The sequence below is a fragment of the Hemitrygon akajei genome, chromosome 15 (genome assembly GCF_048418815.1).
Source record: "Hemitrygon akajei chromosome 15, sHemAka1.3, whole genome shotgun sequence".
In the NCBI taxonomy this organism is placed as follows: Eukaryota; Metazoa; Chordata; class Chondrichthyes; order Myliobatiformes; family Dasyatidae; genus Hemitrygon; species Hemitrygon akajei.
In genome coordinates this window covers 46,552,124-46,572,180 of record NC_133138.1, presented here as the reverse complement: position 1 = coordinate 46,572,180, position 20,057 = coordinate 46,552,124, and the positions used below count along the sequence as shown (strand labels likewise).

At 39.0% G+C, this 20,057-nt stretch overlaps 1 pseudogene; it reads left to right on the top strand.

Annotated features, from left to right (window-relative positions):
- Nucleotides 1-6,477: 6,477 nt before the first annotated feature.
- LOC140739312 (heterogeneous nuclear ribonucleoproteins A2/B1 pseudogene) lies at nt 6,478-7,708 on the top strand (annotated as a pseudogene).
- Nucleotides 7,709-20,057: the final 12,349 nt, after the last annotated feature.

Sequence of the window (20,057 nt, the reverse complement as noted above, 5' to 3'; positions counted from 1 at the left end):
TGGCAGATGTAATTAATCGTATTCTGTTTGTCTTGACAGACGCAGTAATTGTGAAACACAGGGTGCAAAAGACCTGATAGCAAGAATATTTCTTTTCTGCAACAGTTGCTAAAATTGAACAAAATTTATCCCAAATTGTAGAGAAGCACATGAGAATATATAGTGTAGTGATGCTGCAAATAGTGCAGCCATCTCACTGGTTGGATTTTTGACTTCTAGTGTTAAATGTGGAATTTGTGCAATCTCACGGTGACCACTGAGGTTTTTTTCCACATCCCAAAGATGTGCTGATTGAGAAATGGGTTATTGTAAATTACCCATTTTGTAGGTGGCTGGTAGGAGAAACAGAAGATGGGTAAACTCTTAACCATTTTCATTTCCCCTTGTATAGGTGTTGGAAGATGTAAAAAATGGTGTATATCTGCTCTTCTGAAGAAAAATATAATTCTGCACTTTACCTTGCCTTGGGTAATGAGTGATATATTTTAAAAAGTGTATTTTCAGAAAGGTATAGATCTACAAAGAATAGTAATTTAAATGGCTTTCTTAATTCAATAGTTTGGTAACAAGGATTTTAATAGAGCAGTGCATTTTATGTTGATGTTAGCAAGGCATTTGGCAAGGGTTGACATCGCTGACTGGATATACTATGATCCAAAAGAGACCAAGTTGTATTCAAAGGTGTTTTAGACTTTAGTTCTGGACTTCAGTTGTATATTCAGCCAATTTATTTTTAATTTGGCCTTTTGTGGGCAAACTATAGCGGTGCACTTTCACTTTTAGTATATATTGTGGGTCCGTTGTTTGGCTGGAAGTGGCTTGTTCTAAAGGGCATGACTTCAACAAATTTCAGATGTCCTGTGGCCTTCCTGTCCGACGTGCTCAGCTATTATTTGGAGAGGTTAAAATTGGTTAAGATTGAATTCTGTGAAGCACACTACTGTAGAGGTTGGTAAGCTGGTCCATTTTACTTGCTGCACATAGCAGTTGCCTTTTGCAGGACATCCTTCTGTAAGTTGCACCCTGATACAAGCCCCTAGTTTACACAAGGATACATAATGTTTATAACTGCTACTCATCAGTATACTTGGTCTTCCTTTATCAGAGATGCACTTTGTTTTACTCAACATTCCCGCATCACTTTCTCTGCTGTTGAAAACTAATTCTTTTCCTCTTTTCCATTTCTGAAGGAAAATCTTACCTGAAATCTAACACTTTCTCTTTCCTCAGAAGTGACATAGTAAGTGCCACCTTACATGATTATGAAAGTCACTTAATTATCCATTTTGTTCAATTTCAACAGGAGTAATGTTTTTGAATGGGAATAGTCAAATATTTGAATGGATAAATTAAAGCATGAATGGGAACAAGTATTGGCTTGCATAGATATTAAAATAATAGATTGGAAAATGATATCTTGTGAAGTTGAAATTAAATAGTTTTTTAAAAAAGCTTTTAAACTGTAACACTAAGTATGCTACACTGCCTAACATTCGCAAAGGTCAGAGGGTGGGGGAGGACGGTACATTAGATATTGGGGACAAAAGTGGAGCATGGAATAAAGATGGCCAGCTGAGTAGACTGAGAAATGGCTACAAAAGGTGGGAATTAAAGGGCATTTCCCATTATGAGTGTAACTTGGTGCCCCATTTATGTCATGCTAATAAATGCCTCAATGTTTAAAGTGGAGAATTGATAATTGAAAATTGTGTCAAATCATTAATGCAGATAATTGTACCAATATTCAGGAAGATAAAATATTTTGGGAGTATAACAGATGAGGTACAGGTTCATAGTTCCTAGAAAGTGGTGACAGTTTACAGGGTGGTGAAGGTTTATGGCATACTTGCCTTCAGTAAGGGCATCAGCAGTTGGGATATCATGCTACCTCTATGCAAAGCCATATTTGACGTATTGTTGTACCGTTCTGGACCCCCTACTATAGGAGGATATTATTCAAATGGAGAAGGTACTAAAAAGATGCGCAGAGATGTTACCAGAACTTAAGGGTTTTAATTATAAGGGGAGGCTGCACAAACTCAGACTTTCTCAAGCAAAGGAGGTTGAGGGGTGACCTTGTGGAAGTTTAAAATCATGAGGAGCATGGGTGCACACTCTTTCTGGGGGTGAGGGTGTATCTGGGACTGGAGGACCTATGGGGTGAAGTGGAGGGAATTGAAAGGGATGTGAGGAACAAGTGATTCCACACAAGACGGAATGAGCTTCTTGAGGAAGTGGTAGGAGTGAGGACACTTCCGGCATTTGGAAAGGTACATAGGAAAGTTTTGCCTGATATGGGCTAAGCATATGGGACGAGTTGAGTGAGCATGGATGAATTGGACCAAAGGGTTCTATGTTAATTGGTTCTATGGTTAGTGAATGGAATCCTGCATAATATGGTTTGTGAAGCCTTTTATTAAAGGAAACAAAGTAACTCAAAAGCAAATACCAGGGAGTGTAGGCAAGTGGCAGAATATACCTACTTAAGATGATAGAATAATGCTGAAAAATTGCATCTGCTCATTTTGTAGATTATTGGGATGGATTTACTTTATTCAGGAAGGCGAGGGTGAGCATATTTAAACTGGAGTAGTTCAAAAAGGCAGATTTAATAGATGCTTCCTACTTGATGAAACCCAAGGGAAAAATATATAATGGATGTTCATGTTCATCATTCATTTAGAAGGCAAATGGAGTGCTAGTCTTTATAGCAAGAGTAATCTCGTAAAGCCCTGATGAGACCACATTGGGAAGATTTGGTCTCCTGACTTGAGTTTGCAATATAGGGAGTGTAACAAATCAACCAAATTGTTTTCTGGATGGACTGGGGGTGGAATTCCCCTAATGAAAGATTAAGCAACCTGAGTCTGCCGAGTTTGGAGTGAGGTAATCTCATCAAAGCGTGCAAGATTCTTAAATCTTATCAATGTAGATGTAGGGTGAATGTCTGGCAAAGGTATTTAGAATAGAGGTTATTGCCTCAATAAGGTTCAGTTATTCAGAACTAAGGTAAGATGTCCTTCAGAATCAATTATGTTTATTATCACTGGCATGCCATGAAGTTGTTACCACAGCAGTACTGTACAAATATTAACATTACATTACAAAAATAATGCAAGGGATGAATAATGTACAATCATGTACTGTTCAGAAATCTGATGGAGGGAAGAAGGAAGCTGTTTTTTAAAACATTTAAGAGCTGGACATTGACATCAGAACTGGAGTAGTACCTCCACGGAGTTAAAGTTCAGAACTTGCAAGTTCCTAGGAGGGAACATCAGTACCCTGTCCTGGTCCAACCATGTTGATACCGTGGCCAAGAAAGCTCATCAGATCCTTTACCTCCCAGGAAGTTAAAGAATTTTTGCATGTCCCTATTGACCCTTGCTAATTTTTATTGATACACCATTGAAAGCATCCTATCTGGGTGCATAATGGCATGGTATGGCAACTGCTCTGCATAAGAGCACAACAAACTGCAGAGTTGTGGACTAACTCAGCACATTACATAAATAAGCCTGCCATGCATGAACTCTGCCTATACTTCTCACTGCTTCAGTAAACCAGCGAGAAAAATGATAAAACCCCACCTGCCCTGAACATTCTCTCTTCTCCCATCTGAAAACTTGTACCACCAGGCTCAAAGACAGCAGAGTAGGAGTGGTTATAAGACTTAAATGGCTCTCTAGTCCAAAAAGGTGAATTCTTGTCTTCGCAATCTTTTTCATTATGATTATATTCATTTTGTTTGCGTACACTGTACATTTGCTGTAGCTGTTACACTTTATTCTGCATTATACCTTGTACTATCTCAATGAACTGTATATTGATTTGATCTGCATGAACAGTGTGCAAGACAAATTTCTCATTTATCTTGATACATGTGACAATAATAAACAAATTCCAATTCTTTAGGCTTCTGAACCTGCTCCCCGATGGCAGTAACACGAAGAGGGCATGTCCTGGATGGTGAAGGTCCTTAATGATGGATGCTGCCTTCTTGAAGCATCACCTTTTGAAGATGACTTGATGGCGGTGAGGGTTGTGCATGTGGTGGAACTGGCTGAGTCCACGACCCTCTGCAGCTTGTGATACTGTGCATTGGAGACAAGACGACAATGCAGCCAGTCAGAATGATCTCTACTGTACATGTAGAAATTAGCAAGAGTCTTTGACATACCAAATCTCCTCAAACTCCTAATGAAGTATGGCTGCTAGCTTGCCGCCTTTGTGATTGGATCTAATGTATTAGGTGAATATAGATCCTCTGAGTGGTGCAGGTACCTGAAGCTGCTCGCCCTTTTCATTGACGTCAATGAGGACTGGGGTGTGTTCTCCTGACTTCTCCCTGAAGTCCACATTCAGTTCCTTGGTCTTGCTGATGTTAATTGTGAGGCTGTTGCGATGCCAATCAACCAGTTGATCTTACTCTTTCCTGTGTGCCTTCTCATTGCCATTTGAGATTCTGCCCACAACAGTTGTGTTATCAGTGAATTTCTAGCTGGTGTGGGGCTGTGCCTAGCCACACAGTTATGAGTGAAGATAGTAGAGCAGTGGGTTAAGTAAACATCCTGGATGTGTGCCTGCGTTGGTTGTCAGTGAGAAGGAGATGGTGTTACTGTCTGCACAGACTGGAGTCTTCTAATGAGGAAGTCAAGGATTCACTTGTAGGATGAGTACAAAGACCAGGTTTTGCAGCTTGTTAATTAGGAGTGGGGGGGGGGGGGCTGGTGCTGAATTTCTACAGATGCACAGTAGAGAGCACTCTGACTGATAAACTTTGAAGGTAGTAGATTTTTGGGATTCTGTGCTTGAGGCCTGTGTAATTCCACTTGAGTATTTCCAAACTGATTTGTGGGTGTTTCGTTATTAAGGGAATCAATGGACATTGGGTTAGTATAACAAAGGGATTGGTGGGGAAGAGGTTTGGAGAAATCACTCACAATATTGAACAATAGGACACACAACATTATTTGAATTCTGAAGCATTAATTTAGTTGCAAAACCTGGATCCAAACATGAGATGGAAGGAATGGAGAAAAACAAGCAGAATTGATAATTGGGGTGAAGTGATGCTTGTGGATTATACATAGGCCTGGTTAATTCAACTGGCCTTTAACTGTGCCTTGCTTTTTATGTAATTTTTCTCTCAAGAAAATTGAAGAGTTCTATTCATATTGGAACTAAACTGTCATTGAATACATTCATACACCTGAATGGAGGAATGTTCAATTCAAGTTGTTTTGATATGTCTTACTACTGTTGATCATGATTTCACAGTTCTCCCATGCCCTTGGATACTGTGCTAATTTTACTTCTCTTTGTTAGTAGTAAATTGAATTTGCTAAATACATGTACAGTGATTTGAATGCTTGCCAGATCAGTTTCTGGAAATCTTTGATGTATCTGATTTGATCAGCTTATTTACAAATTCTAGCTATGTAGAATAGGAACCAATTAGGATGTTTAGAAACTTTAGATCATTGTTGAGAAGGGTTCTTTTAATGACTAGTCCTGTCCATGCATATTGTAAAGAATTATGTACAAGTTAGTGGTTGCAGTATTTTGAGTATATGGCAGCAGAAATGAAACTGCCCAAATGTAAATCATGTAAGCAATAAACATCAACTTCATTGTATTCTCTTTTTGTATTTATTGCTTAATTTAAATTCCACTGGTTTATGGCAATATCATGAATTTTTAGAATCAATAATATCAGATTCTTTTACTTGGTCCAGATAATTTAAAAGCCCTTCCAACCCTGGCTCTAGGCCAGCATTTGAGCTCTGCAAAGTGCTGAAAACTAGGGTGACTTGGGACAGAAGAGGTTTTGTGAAAGTATTAAATTATAAGTTTAGAAAATAATATTGTACGTCTATGGAAAGCAACACTTCTAAAATCAACATATTTAGAATATATACAAGTGTTGCATGACTTGCAATGTTTATATCACTAATAAGAAATTGTAATTCTAAATCTTTTATGTAGTTTTAAAAGATAAAGAAAGTTTATCCTGAGTCACATTAGTTCTGGCACATGTACATTTTTGAACTTAGTTTTTCTCAAGGGCTATAGAACATCGGCTACCATTCAAAGTTGTAGAACAACTAAAGCTAATCAGTCAGTCATCAAGGTCTTGCACGAATATCCCTTGAACTAAAATGTAGGAAAAGTAGATTTTAAGTAGTAGTGCTAATTGTTAAAAATGCAGAGTTATTTAAATCTGCACCGATAACTATGCTTGTGTACAAATATTTAAACTCGCTTTCATATTGAAGCCCTTGTAAATGTTACACTGAGGCAGTCACTTTGAATCTTCTGTGCTGTTCTATTTCTGGTGAGGACAATGGAACGGACGGGCTTGTGCGCTGCAGCGCAGAATGGGGCTGGGGTTACCTAGCAGCCCGGGCTGCACCAATCGGAGGCTCCCAGCGAGGGTGAGGCCCCGCCCCCGCCGCCGACGCTTATATAGAGCTCATTAGGCAGTCAGTCAGTCTCCTGCAGTGTGTGGTGAAAGCTGCTGTACAACATGGCGAGGGAACAGCTCTGTAAGCTATTTGTTGGCGGGCTCAGCTTTGAAACGGTGGAAGGGAACCTCAGAAACCATTTCGAGAAATGGGGCAAGCTAACTGACTGTGTCGTGGTTCAAGATACGATCACCAGGCGCCCCCGAGGCTTCGGGTTTGTTACGTATTCTTCGCCGAGCGAGGCGGATGCTGCAATGGCCGCTAGGCCTCATGTGTTAGATGGCCGCACGGTGGATCTGAAACGAGCTGTGCCGAGGGAAGACTCGAACAAGCCGGGCTTCAACATGAAAGTAAAGAAGATCTTCGTGGGCGGCATCAAAGAAAACCTCAACGAAGACGATTTGCAGAGTTATTTCTCGGATTATGGTTTAATTGAAAAAGTGGATGTGATCTGTGACCGCGACACCGGCAAGAAAAGAGGCTTTGCCTTTGTGTACTTCGATGACCACGATTCTGTTGATAAAGCTGTTATCCAGAAGTACCACATGATTAATGGCTACCGGTGTGAAGTCAAGAAAGGGTTGTCGAAGGAAGAGATGCAGAGCGGAAGTAGATCTCGCGGTCGAGCTGGCAGCTTTCCCCAAAGAAACGGTCGGAATGATGGCAGTTTTGGAAATTCTGCCGGGTACGGGCCGCAAGGCGGCGGAGGCAGCTACTACAATGATCGAGGAAGTCGAGGAGATCTTTATGGTGGTTATGGTGATGTGGGATATTCCCGACGTGATCGTTCCTTTTCGGGAGGAAGTTACGGAGATCGCGTTCGGGATTATAGCTTTCCTGGCTATGGTGGCGATAGAGGTTACAACCACGAACATTTCGACGATGCTTATGATAACTTTGGGCGCTATTCCCCTGAGCCCTCCCAGTATGGCCCCATGAGAGGTGGGGGCGGTTTGGAGAAGTATACTGCTGGACCCTACAGGGGAGATTATGGTGTTAGTAATAGAAGCAGAAGCAGAGATTATGGTGGATATGCCTTTTAACATAGCATGAATTCATTGTGTAAGGGGGAAGTATTTGTTCATACAAATGGTTCTGAACCTAAAAGTGAATTGTGTGTAAAATGTGTAAAGGGGACGTATTTGATATGTACACAGAAGTAGCTGTAAAGCTGCATAATGTATTCAACTAATCAAGGATAATTGTATACTTTTTTCACAATAAAAAAAACATTCAGTTTTTTTCGTTGAGTTTTTTAATCAGCTGGTGTGTTAGAAAGCAATGCAGAGGGTTTTTCCAGATAGTTTCAGATCTTTAGACCATATTTTACTTTTACATCTGTTCTTTATTGATAAGACTAAATAAATTTCCAAGTGCAAAATCTAAGACATTTGATTGGAGCTTATAAACAAGTGGTTTGATTGACAGTGGAGGGAAAAAAACAGGAAGTGCATGTAATTGGTTACATTCAAATCTTCGTTGAGGTTCTAAAGGTCACCAAGACTATTTGAATAGTGATGCTGACATGTAAAGTAATTTGAAAACCAGAGAAGGTGGTTTTTCTCTGGTGAGGGGGAGGGGTTGGTGGAGTTTGAGGATTTAGGATTTAAGTTTGATTTAACATTTTCCCAGCTTCAGTTATAGGATATACTCATTTTGCACAAATTATTCTGCAAATGTGTGTGTAAACTGTCAAACACATGGAAGTCTGAATCTTTATAGGCATCGTGATGGCCTGTCTAAAATCATGCCACGGAGCAGATCCTAACTTATTTTCTGCATGTTTTTTTTTCAAACTGCTTATCAGAAAGATTAGCTGAGATGGTTTTCCATGTCTCTTCATCTCAAATGCCATCACTTGAGCACTGCAGTCAAAGCTTAATCTTACTCATCTTTTCCGATTAAGAGCAAAAGATGCAAGGGCACAATCAACATCAGTCTTGTCTTTTAGTTGTTGTGAAATTAGATGCTGAGGAGAGTCACTCATTTCGGATAATAACCATGTCAGAAGGTGACATAAAATTAATAAACCAAACTCCAGTTTCTATTTGGAGTATCTGCAAGGAAAACTAAATCTTGTCGGCTGAGGCGGAAAGATAGTGATCTTTAAAAACGTACTCTCATTTTGTATTTGATTTTTCTTTCCCAGCCGATGTGAAAGTAAACTCATCAAAGTATCCTTGCATCAGACTTCAAAATGAGAAAGGCAGTGGTAAGTAAGATGGAAGTAGGGCTGAAAGTTGAACAATACCATTTTGTAGAGTGCTAACACTTAACTTTTACCCTGTACTTTCTTTCCCTTGTATCAATCCAGTTTTTGCAATCAAATTGCAGCTGCTCATTTTATTTAGGTTCATTGTTCCTCTATTTTCTAACTCTTGCAGGAAATCCTCACCATCACAGCTGATCAGTGGTTTACATTATGCATGGTGAATTTGTATTCTTACTTCAAAAAGGTTTTTCTTTCGAACATCTCACTGACCTGATTCATGTCTCCTTCACTAAGAAACATAGTAGGATAGTCTGAAAGTCCTTCTGTGGCTTCTGCCTTGCATCATTTTTGTTAAAGCTAAATGCTGTTTCTTCCCTATTTAATATTAGAGCTTTCCTAATCTTTACAACCTAATTTGATTTAAAGGCAGTAAAGTAGTTTTGAGGTTTTGGTTTATCAGAAGCATAACAGCCAGCTGTGAAACAGATCTCACAAAACAACAACAAAATATTTTGTCTGATTTTTTTTTTAGGTATTGATAGAAAAATACTTCAAATAGAGTGCCATATATCTACACCTGCCTATTTGAGCAGTTCAAGAGGGCATTGGTTTGATCAATCCAAAGGGCTGCACTTCTTCCATAACACTATCCTGGTGCCATCTTTATTAACATTGGCCTGTATTGGAATTTTGAAGTGGTTATTGAGTTTGCTTGATCCTAAAGATTTTTGTTGTTATACCATTCTTTCCACTTCCTGTCGTGCTGTAAGTTTCCTAAAATCTATATTATTTACGCTCCATCTTTACTTGATTTTGATTTTTAGTAGAACCCTTGTACAGAATTTTGTGCTTTGTGTATCACATAACCTAGATCAATCTTGTTGCCATAAAGTTAACTTATTTTGTAATATGGTTTCAATCCCTGCTATCACTCATTGGTAAGCCTTTGTGGTCACCTTGTATCTCAATTATACCCTGAGGGAAAACTACCACCTTTCGTAACTCTTGGATGCTGTTTCTTAATTCTTGCATCCAAATTATTTTTGCAGGGAAAATGTTAATTTTCTGAGCTTCACACCAGTTAATTACATTGTCCCCTTTGGTTATATATGGCTGTTTATTCACGCCTCCTGTTACATCCATCATCTGCAGTCACAAATAGGCACATCATGGTATTGTTTTACCTGGCTGAGTGCGGTAGATTTGCCCAATTCCCTTAAAATAATTTTTTCTTCTAATATTAAAACCAAGCTGTTTTTCTGTTTAACTGATTGGTTTCTCAATATTTATTTTATTTCTTCCTCTGCTTCAACTTTCTCAAGCATTTTAAATTAACAGCATGAAACAATGGGTTAGGCATCAAAGTTTGGATACTATTCCTTGCCATTTTTCTTCTGTTCACGTTTTTCTGAAGCTGGGTACCTGCAGACTTGATTATCTGCTTTTTTCCAAGGCCTGACCAAAAAAATGTTGTACTGTTTCAGTGCCATCCAGAGTTCTGTGGCATGTTAATTCACAATTTTGCACCCTGCACTAATTGAATGAATCCAGTCTGTTTTTTAACCCTATTTTACAATACCAAATCCAAGACCACATTAGTGAGATGTAACAGGAGACCATAAGACAGGAGCCGAATTAGGCAAATTGGCTCATTCCACCATTCAATCGTGCTGACCTCTCAGCCTCATTTTCATGCCTCCTCCCCATAATGAATAAGGTTACTTATTCAGTAACTTGGAACCTTCACCTTAAGTATGCCCAGTGACTTGGCCTCCATGGATGTCCGTGGCCATGAAATCTACAGATCCACCACCCTCTGCAAAAGAAATTTCTCATCTCTATTCTAAAGGAATGTCCTATTCTGAGGTGGTTTCCTCTGGTCCTAGACTTCCACTATTGGAACCTTCCAATCTATTTAGGCCTTTCAATGTGGCTCTCTAACTCATTTGATTACCTCCATATTATAGAAACAGATACAAGATTATTCAGATAAGTAAACAAATATATTTACTTCCTTCAGCTTCATTGACTATTATTTTATACCCAAGTAGATTTGTTGCTTATCTGTATATAGTACTGCAGGAAACATGATTTTCCTCCCAAGATCATACAAGTTGTATCTCCATTTGAAGCACTTTTACGTTTTGGTGTGGAAATGGAAGTGGGAAATAAGGAGCTGGTTTTGACAGCTGCCTCAATGAATTTAGTACAAGTCACAGCTTGGACTTAGTGTTTCACTAGTTGGAAGTAGTATCCCATCTACTCCATAAACAAGCTCAAGGAGGGTGACATTCTGACACCTTTTCCTGGTTACACTTGCAGGCTGTGATTAATTAACTTGTTGGCATTTTAACATACAATCTATTATACATAGTTTGCTGCCCAAGTAGAAGCCAGAAGGTGGGTTTAATTGGGATGGGTCTTTAATCAGTGTCGTTTATGAGCTATATAGTCATTAATCGTGATGATTTTATGATGCTACAGAAGAATGAGTGTAAGACTAGCAAGTCTACACCTGTGAATAAAACTTGACTAAAACTTCCAAATCATCAGACGGATTTTTACAATGAAATCTACTTTAAAGCAAGCAGCACTGTCCTTAGGGATAAGCTGATATTTATACTACTTTCTGAAGAGTTCTTAAATCACATTTTGCAGAAATTAAAAATGTTTTCTTTGGATGTGGAGAAAATACTACTTTAAAAATGAAATCTCCATTGCCATAAGCAAATGTGAGACATCCTGCTTGACTGCAAGCTTGAGAGCACAGGGTCTGAAATATTACATGCAAGACCAATTTCACTAGCTAAGAAGAAATTACGCATTTGCAACAGAAGGAATACAGCAAATGGTCAGTGGATTGATTACTGGAATGGGAGATTGCTTAAGCAGAGTTTGAAAGAAACCTAAAGTGGTCTTATTGAGATCATAAATTTCTTAGTTTCTCCTGGTAAGAATATAGGGAACCATTCTTCACAATCTTAAAATAGGTCATTCAGAAATGCATGAGAAAAAATTACTTAAAGGATGTTGAATCTTTGCACTTGGTTATCCAAAGGAACTCTGGAGACTTGGTTATTGGATGAAATTTCAGACTATCCTACTATAATCTTAGTGACATGGGCCCTTATCGCTCAATTCATCCATAATAAACAAAATGTCTTCCTGAACTGTCCCCTCTATCCTATCCAGAAAACAGTCCAAATCTCTCAAATGTTGCAAATGTTATAACCTCTACTGCTTCCTCTGGCAGCTTGTTCCAGGAAAAATTTGCCTCTCGGGTTCACCTTTGAGTCTTTTCCCTTTCATTTATATCCACCAGTTAGATTCCCTTACCTTGTGTTCCTTATAAGTTTGATTGTAGCTTGGCTTTCCTCACTCTAGGGAAAATGGTCCGAACCTATACAGTCTCAATCATAACTCCAGCTCTCCAGTCTTGACAATGTCCTTGTATATCTTTCTACATTATATCCTTTCGACAGTATGGTGACCAGAGCTGCATACAATATTCCAGGTGAAGTTTCACCAGTGGTGCCCTTTCTGATGAAGGTTAACCTGCCATATGCTACCTTTGCCATGTTGTGTTGCCATATTCAGGGAATTATATACTTATGACCCTGGGTCTTTGTTCTACAACACTCCAGGACCCTGCTATTTATTGTGTTGTCTTGCTCGAGTTTAACTTCTCAAAATACGCTTGTCTAAGTTAAATTCCATCTGCCATTCCTTTACTGAGTTTCCCAATTGATCTAGATCTTGGATAATCTTCATTGTCCAGCACATCATCAGTTTTGGTGTCGTTCACAAGCTTGCTAATCATGCTATATTACATTCTCATCCAAATCATCAACCTGTATAACCAACAGTGGACCCAGCAATGATCCCTATAGCACAGCACAGGTGTTCAAAAAAAAAACTCCACTACCAGCCTTTAAATCCTATTACCAAGTTCATTTTGCATCCAGCTGGCTAACTTACCTTGATTCCCAAGTGATCTTCGCCTTCAAGCTCAGGGTACCATGTGGGACTAGGTCAAAAGCTTTGCTAAAATCAATGGGTACTGCCCTGCTCTTGTTAATTTTCTTGGTACGAATTCCCATGCACAAAGCTATGACCACCCCTGATCAGTCCTTGCCTTTTCAAATGCAGATGAATAACGTCTCAGAATTTTCTCCAGCAATTTATCTACTACAGATATTAAAGTCATCAGCCTGTAGTTCCTTGGCTTGCCCTTGTAGCCCACCCTAAATAAAGGAACATTAGCTCCTTCCAGTACCTCACTCATGGTTAAGAAAGATATTAAAAATTGTTGCCAGGGCTCCAGCAATTTCTTGTCTTCCCTTCCCACAGCATCCTAGAATATACTTGGTTAGGCCTTTTAAATGGTGAAGACCAGAAAAATCACAGTGAGTTGATGTATATATGATCACTTGAATAATAAGGAAGGCACGAGGCACCAAATGGCCTACTACTGTATACAGGGAGGGAAAAAGGAATCTGAAAAGACATGAGGTTAAGTGATTAGGGGTAATGATGCAAGGTAAAGGGGGATATTAAAATTCCAACTGTAGAACTAAAAAGATCACAAAGTACTGGCATTTAGGGCAGCAATGAAGATCCACCATCTCCAGTGTCCAAGGCTCAGTTTTCACTATTGTCCGTCATGCAAGTTCTGGCTGGAGAGTCAGGAATACTGTTGCACTCAGGTGTAGGAGGATTCTTCATTGCTGTTTCCACAACAGTTTTGTTTTTGCCAGTCAGGGTTGGAATCCCTGAGCTGAACCTGGAGGACCGGTGGACCACTCAGCTTTGCCAGGAATAACCAGCCTCTGACATCCTTTAACAATATTTCTGGTTATCTAAATATAAAACGTAATCACCAAAATGTTAATGGTAGAGAGCATGGCTATAGCAATGCCAGTGAAAATCTTGGGTAATTGCTTAGGTGTTTTTAGTTATTATCTGGCTGGTGTGGTAATGTTACCGTTTTTCAGCACATTCACATGCCATTAGGTTTGCTTACTAGCTGGCTGTGGACCCAATCCAACGACAGTATTCTGGATCAAATAGCTTGGTTGGTGAAGGTACCATTCTCAGTGGTGGGCACTGGAATCACTCACCCAGAGGACTTAAAAGTGCTCATAAGTTTTGTTCAAAGCGGAGGAGCACTGATTTGTCAGCTAAGTGAGGTGGCAGCCGAAGGAATAGAAATTTGACTTTACACTATGAGACAATGATGTGTGAAATCAATGGTGAAGACCCCAGGACCATTTCTGCCCTCCCTTTTTCCAGATATAAGTCGCAATGGCAAAAGACAACATAGTTTCTGCCATGAAAGACTTCAGTAATTGGGTGTATATATCAAGAATGCGGTAGTTATCACTGCGACTTGGGGCCTGTGCAGCCTCGTGGACACGAATTCTCCCTGGTGCCCCATGCTGAAGTGTATGTCGAAGACAGCAGGAGTGGCTTTCAGAGGGCTCTGCACTCGGTAATCAATTTGCCGATTCTCCATTTGGGGAATTCGAGATTAAAAACCATGCTTCAGACTGACTAACATCAAAATAGCAACTATTGTCTCTCCTGTCACTGTGGAAGGAGCAATATCTGTCTGACCCTAGTAACTGAGAGAGAGAGACCCTGTGGGATGTTGAAATGCTGGAGTGAACAGTTTCTGCTGTACTGTAGACCATGGTCTCTCTTTGGGGGTTTTGCTGTTGCTGGCATGGTGGGTGGTGGGAATGCTGATGCTTTATGCTGGAATAATTTGGGGGAGGGTTGATGCTTGTGCATGGGGAGGGGCAGAGGGCTTTGAGGCGCTTGTCTCTTTTCTGTCATTCGTTCCTTGGGGTGTCCTTTAGTTTCAAGGATGTCTGCAGAGAGTAAGAATTTCAGGTTCTATACTGTATACATTCGCTGATATTAAATTGAACTATTGAGTTTAAATTCCATAACAACCATGTTGGGATTACTTGTGTCTCTGATTGTTTGCCCAGAAAATTGATTACTTGTCCAGTAACCACCCTGCCTTTATTATACCTTACTGAGTTCTGTAGCAGGTGGATGAATTTGAACTAAGTAGAGATGGCAAGAAAGAACATAATAGGTCAAACTTGATCATAATACTGTTGAAAATAATTTACATGAAAATATTAAGAGGAAATATTGTGGTTTTGCCCTATTAACTGTCATGGGCGTAGAAAAGCCTGTTTAATAAATGGGATGAAAAGTATTTCTAAAGTTAGTCTCTCTTAGGTTTGGCTAATTCATGTATATAAGTACAAATCTAAACTTTCTGGTGATACCACAAAGGCCTTATTGAGCTGATTACAAGGAACTGCTTTACATATATATAATCGAAGAACCTCTGTCCATTCATGGTAAACTTAAAACCCTGAACAGGAAGTGATTGGTGGAGATTAGACATGTGATGAGGAGAATCTAAAAATTCAGGTTCCTCTGTGGAGTCTGATTTCTAAAATATTATAACATCATCTAAAATGGAATAAAGTTATTTGCTAAGTGTTTACAAATCAGAAATGGATAATTTGTCCCAAATTGTTTAAGTTTTGTTTAAGGTTTTGATAATCCTCCTCCTTGACCTTTGTTACAACACTAAATTTTTCTTTTGTGCCTTTCTGATGTCACCATAGCCTTTCCATGACAGAGTTGCAATTGTGGGTGGTGGGAATCGCAGCTTGTGAGGAATGATTGATTGTGGTGAGTGGTCATTCACCTGACACGTACACTTTGTTAACTTCTCTTGCTGAGTTTTTCCAGCATTTTTTAAATTCAGTATACCAAATTGCCTTATTCCTTGTTACAAAACAGAAATCTTCTCCAACATTTTAGAAAAGAACAGTGGCCAGTGGCGTTACATGGAAAATCATAGTGGGATTAAGCCTCTCAACCAGCACCACCCTGTGCTATTCAGTTTTTGCCTCTACACTATCACAGACGTTCTCTTTGTCCTCTCCTCCTCCTACCCTTTTACATCCAGCTGATGGCTAATAGCAATGCTGGAGGAACTCAGTGGTCAGTAGTCTTCTTTTGACAGTAGTAGAACACTATAATGGAATTTCTGGTGACAATCCTGGCAGTTCTAAAGGAGCTCAGATTACTAGTTTTTTGGCGTGTCCATCATATTCTCAACGTGAATACTTTAGCATATATATTGTGACTGCGACACTTGTTGAGACTTAAATTGGCTCTGCTGGTTCGGGAATCTGTTTACCCAGACAATGAGCCTACCGCACCTGATAGTTATTCTCAAGTGGGCTCCCAACCTATTACAGTATTCTCTAAGCCATCCAGCATCCATGGGGAATGGAGGGTGATAGTTGCACGAATATGCCAGTTGCATGAGAACTGTTTAAAGAAAACATTGTTGTATATTACACAATAGTATTCAGTATAACCTTAAGATAAATTAGAAAAATATATTTAATCACTGAATTCATGAAGTCTTGAGCTTTGCAAGTTGTGATTTATAGTCATAAATCATTAAGAAAATAATGTTGAATTCTTTCATAAGAACATTTTGATTTTCACATTTTTTTCAATCTTTTACACATTTCCATTTCTGTTTTAATATTAGAACCTGTTTTCATGTGGTACCTTTGCTTGGAGTGTTCTTAACCAACGTGGTAGTTAGACAGGAGAATAGTTATGAAAGCTGACTGGGGTCACCCACCGTTTGTGAGGGACTAAGAGTAAGCTGCTGAGCTGTATGCTGATGGGAGAAGGTGTTTGAACACAATCACATCCGAACCTGGCTTACCAAATTCAAATTTACATTTTTGAATAAGTTTTATGAAATTGCTTAATATCCTTAGATTTTTTTCAAGTTGCATGAGAATTCCAGATGTACAAATACTAGATGACCGAGAATTTACCTTTGGTAACTAGGCTGCATCTGTTTAATTGAATTCTCTCGAAGTCTGTCAAGTGTGTAAATCCATTTACTTCCACCACAATTTTAAAGATGGGTCTACATGAATTCGTTATCTTCACTGAGGAGGAAGGTACTGTTTTCTCAAAGTGACAGCATACCAAATCCCCACCAATTTTTCATGCAATCTTTTAAGAACTGAACACTGTCCTGACTTCTCAAGTCCTGGACTCTAGTAGGTTGCCCAATAGCTATGATGCCATACAGAGACCAACTATAGCTTGCCTACCATAGCGTTCTCTGAACTGCCCAGTACAAGCTAAATCTGCTCTGCTGTAGTGATTAATGCATTCCAAAGAGCATGAGAATCAGTAAGCAAGTATACAGAACAACCTTGGCTTTGCACAAGAGTGCTGGTGGTGCCTCACAGATCTAGGAGTCTGTGTTGGACCCTACCCCTTGTGGAGTTTGCATTATTTATTTGTGACCGCACAGGTTTGCTGTGGGTGCTTTGGTTTCTTTCCACGTCATGAAGATGTGCTGGCATTTTAATTGGTGTCTGTAAATTATCCCTTGAATTGAGTTAAAGGCAGAAAGAAACAAGAGTGTGTTGATGAGAATGTGTAAGTGGCAATGGTATAGGAAAACAAAGGGAATCGCACTGTTCTCTGCAAGCTGAATGGCAGCTTCCTATGTTATTGACCAGTAGTGATTTTACTTCGGTCTTCACTTTCCATGTCACATTTGTTTGTTCTGAAGTTTCAATAATTTTTTTTCTTTCAACGGCTTTTATACTTGAGGTTCTAAATCAAGTAATTTCAATTTGAAATTGGGCAGTATTCATTTGTGAACTCTGAGATGGGTGGACAGATGGTGCATTGAAGATGATGCAAAAATATTCATAAATCTGTCAACAATTAATTTCTGTTGCTTCCGGCAGTAATGCATGGTCCGCTTCTCTACAACCTAATGTTCAGAACTTCGTTTCAACTTATCTTCCTGCTGTTGAATCTCTAATGATTGCCAAGAGGAGGTTGCTCAGCGTGCAGTACATATTTAAAATTTAAAATGGGTTTGGAATCTATATGACCTTTTTATATTTGTACATTCCTATATACACATATAAAGGGATAGATCTGAAGAGTTAATATCAAGGTTGACTTCAAAATGATTGTCGAATTGTTATGTAAGAACATCTTGTGTTGCAGATTCATTTACTGGATCACAGAAGTATCCAGTAAAATGCTGAAGTTGGCCCATTTTTCAAATGCCAATCCTCTGAAAGGTTGTTCTACAATTCAACTTTTTAAGACTCCTATAACACTTTGGTGATTCTGGAAAAGATTTTAAAAACGATTATAGATTCCACTTCCATCATTTTTTTTTCCAGGAAGGAACTCCCTTTAATAATTTTGTGAAGTCAGTGAAGTTTTAGAAATGGCACAAGGGACACGTGAGTCAGAGGGCAAAATGCTGGAGAACTTGCAGAATCTTGCTCTGGAGTTATAAAAAGAGTGTGCCAAATTATTGTAAAAATGTCCCACCTGTGAGAATGACAGTTGGTTAATTGGACAGTGTAGCAATTAAGGCACAGTATGTGCTTAATTTTGATACAGTGGGCGTACAACAAACACCTTCCCCTTGATTTTCAGAGGTCATTATGGGAGCAGTTTCAAAACCAAAATAAGCTGAAGAAATCTACATTTTATAATGTACTTATTGTTTGTCTCACACTTGAAAATACTGTGATTTTATTTATTAGCTATGTTTGAAAATTTAAATTATAAATTAGATGATTTGCATTTATGTATTTACTTTTAAGAACAAGTGTATAACTTTGAGTAGAGGATGAATGAAGTGCGTTAGTAAGTGACATACAGATGGTCCTGGGTGTCAAATTCATGATGCGTTTCCAATAACTTGAGCACACACCCATGGTTTCTGAACTTCAGAATGCATCGCAAATATCCTAGGTTGCTCATTGCAGTGAATGTTTCCCTGCAGGCAGAACATTTTACAAGAGGAAAGGAGGTGACAATTACCAGTCACAGACAACTGAAATCTGGTGTAAAGATCACCAGGGAGTATTTAGCTAATAATCAAGTATTGAAGTTGGAGTACTTGTGAACAAGTGGTTGATAATGGTAGCAAAATGAATTATAACACAGAACTATTAAGAGATTTTGACAAGGGACACATGCTTAGTAGATAATCTGAGAATTCAAAATTTTAAAAAGATCTGAGCATGTTTTGCTTTGCTGACTGCAGGATAGTATCACCCAATGAGGAGATGTACTTAAACAATAAAACTTCAAAGTTTGTTACATCAGGATTGCTAGTTAATATAGTAATTCTAAAATAAAGAAGGTAAATTCCCTCTCCTCCGTTGAGCACATCTACACAGAGTGCTGTCGGAGGAAAGCAGCATCCTTCATCAGGGCAAACACGAGGAAATCTGCAGATACTGGAAATTCAAACAACACACACAAAATGCTGGTGGAACACAGCAGGCCAGGCAGCATCTATAAGGAGAAGCACTGTCGACATTTCGGGCCGAGACCCTTCGTCAGGACCCTGCAGGGTTGTTTGCTCATCCTGTTGGTGCAGTCTTTCATTGATTCTGTTATGGTTATTGGATTTACTGAGTGTACCAACAAGAAAATGAATCTTAGGATTGTCTGTGGAGACACATGTACTTTTATAAAAAATTTACTTTGAAATTTGAAGAGACGAAGAAAGGAATGTTCAGATTGTTAGACTTTTCAGACTGTTCTGGGGATTGTGGTTTATATAGGATAACAGGATTTATTTGAATAGTGGTGGTAATGTGCTGTGAATAAGTTTTCCAATCAACATGGAACGAAGGCTTTGGTAGTGGGAAGACGTAGGTAGGGGGAGAAAAACAGAAATAGCAGAAATTCTTTTTTTTAAATATCACCAGAAACTAGGATTAAAGGTTAAACGAGGTTATGAGGGTGATTGATGAAGATGGAGCTGTAGATGTTGTCTACATAGATGTTAATAAAAGCATTGACAAGGTCCCTCATGGGAGACACATTCAGAAGATTAAGAAGCATGGAATCCTTGGTGAATTGGCTATTTGGATTCAGAACTGGTTTACTATTGAAGTCAGAGGGTAGTGGGCAAAGGGACATTTTCTAGCTGGAGATTTTAGAGATGTTGTGCAGTAATCTGTACTGGGACCTCTGCTGTTTGTGATATATATAAATGACCTAGACGAAAGTGTACATGGGCGAGGAGGTTTGCAACTGATATGAAGTTTGATGGTGGTGTGGATAGTGTAGGAGACCAGCAAAGAATACAATGGGATATGGATCAGTTGGAGATATGGGCAGAGAAATGGCAGATGGAGTTTAATCTTGCCAAATGTGAAGTCTTGCACCTCGATAGATCAAATATAAAGAGACAGTAGACGTTAGGGGCAGATTTTTTACATGGAAAGTGTGGAATGCACTTCCTGGGGTTG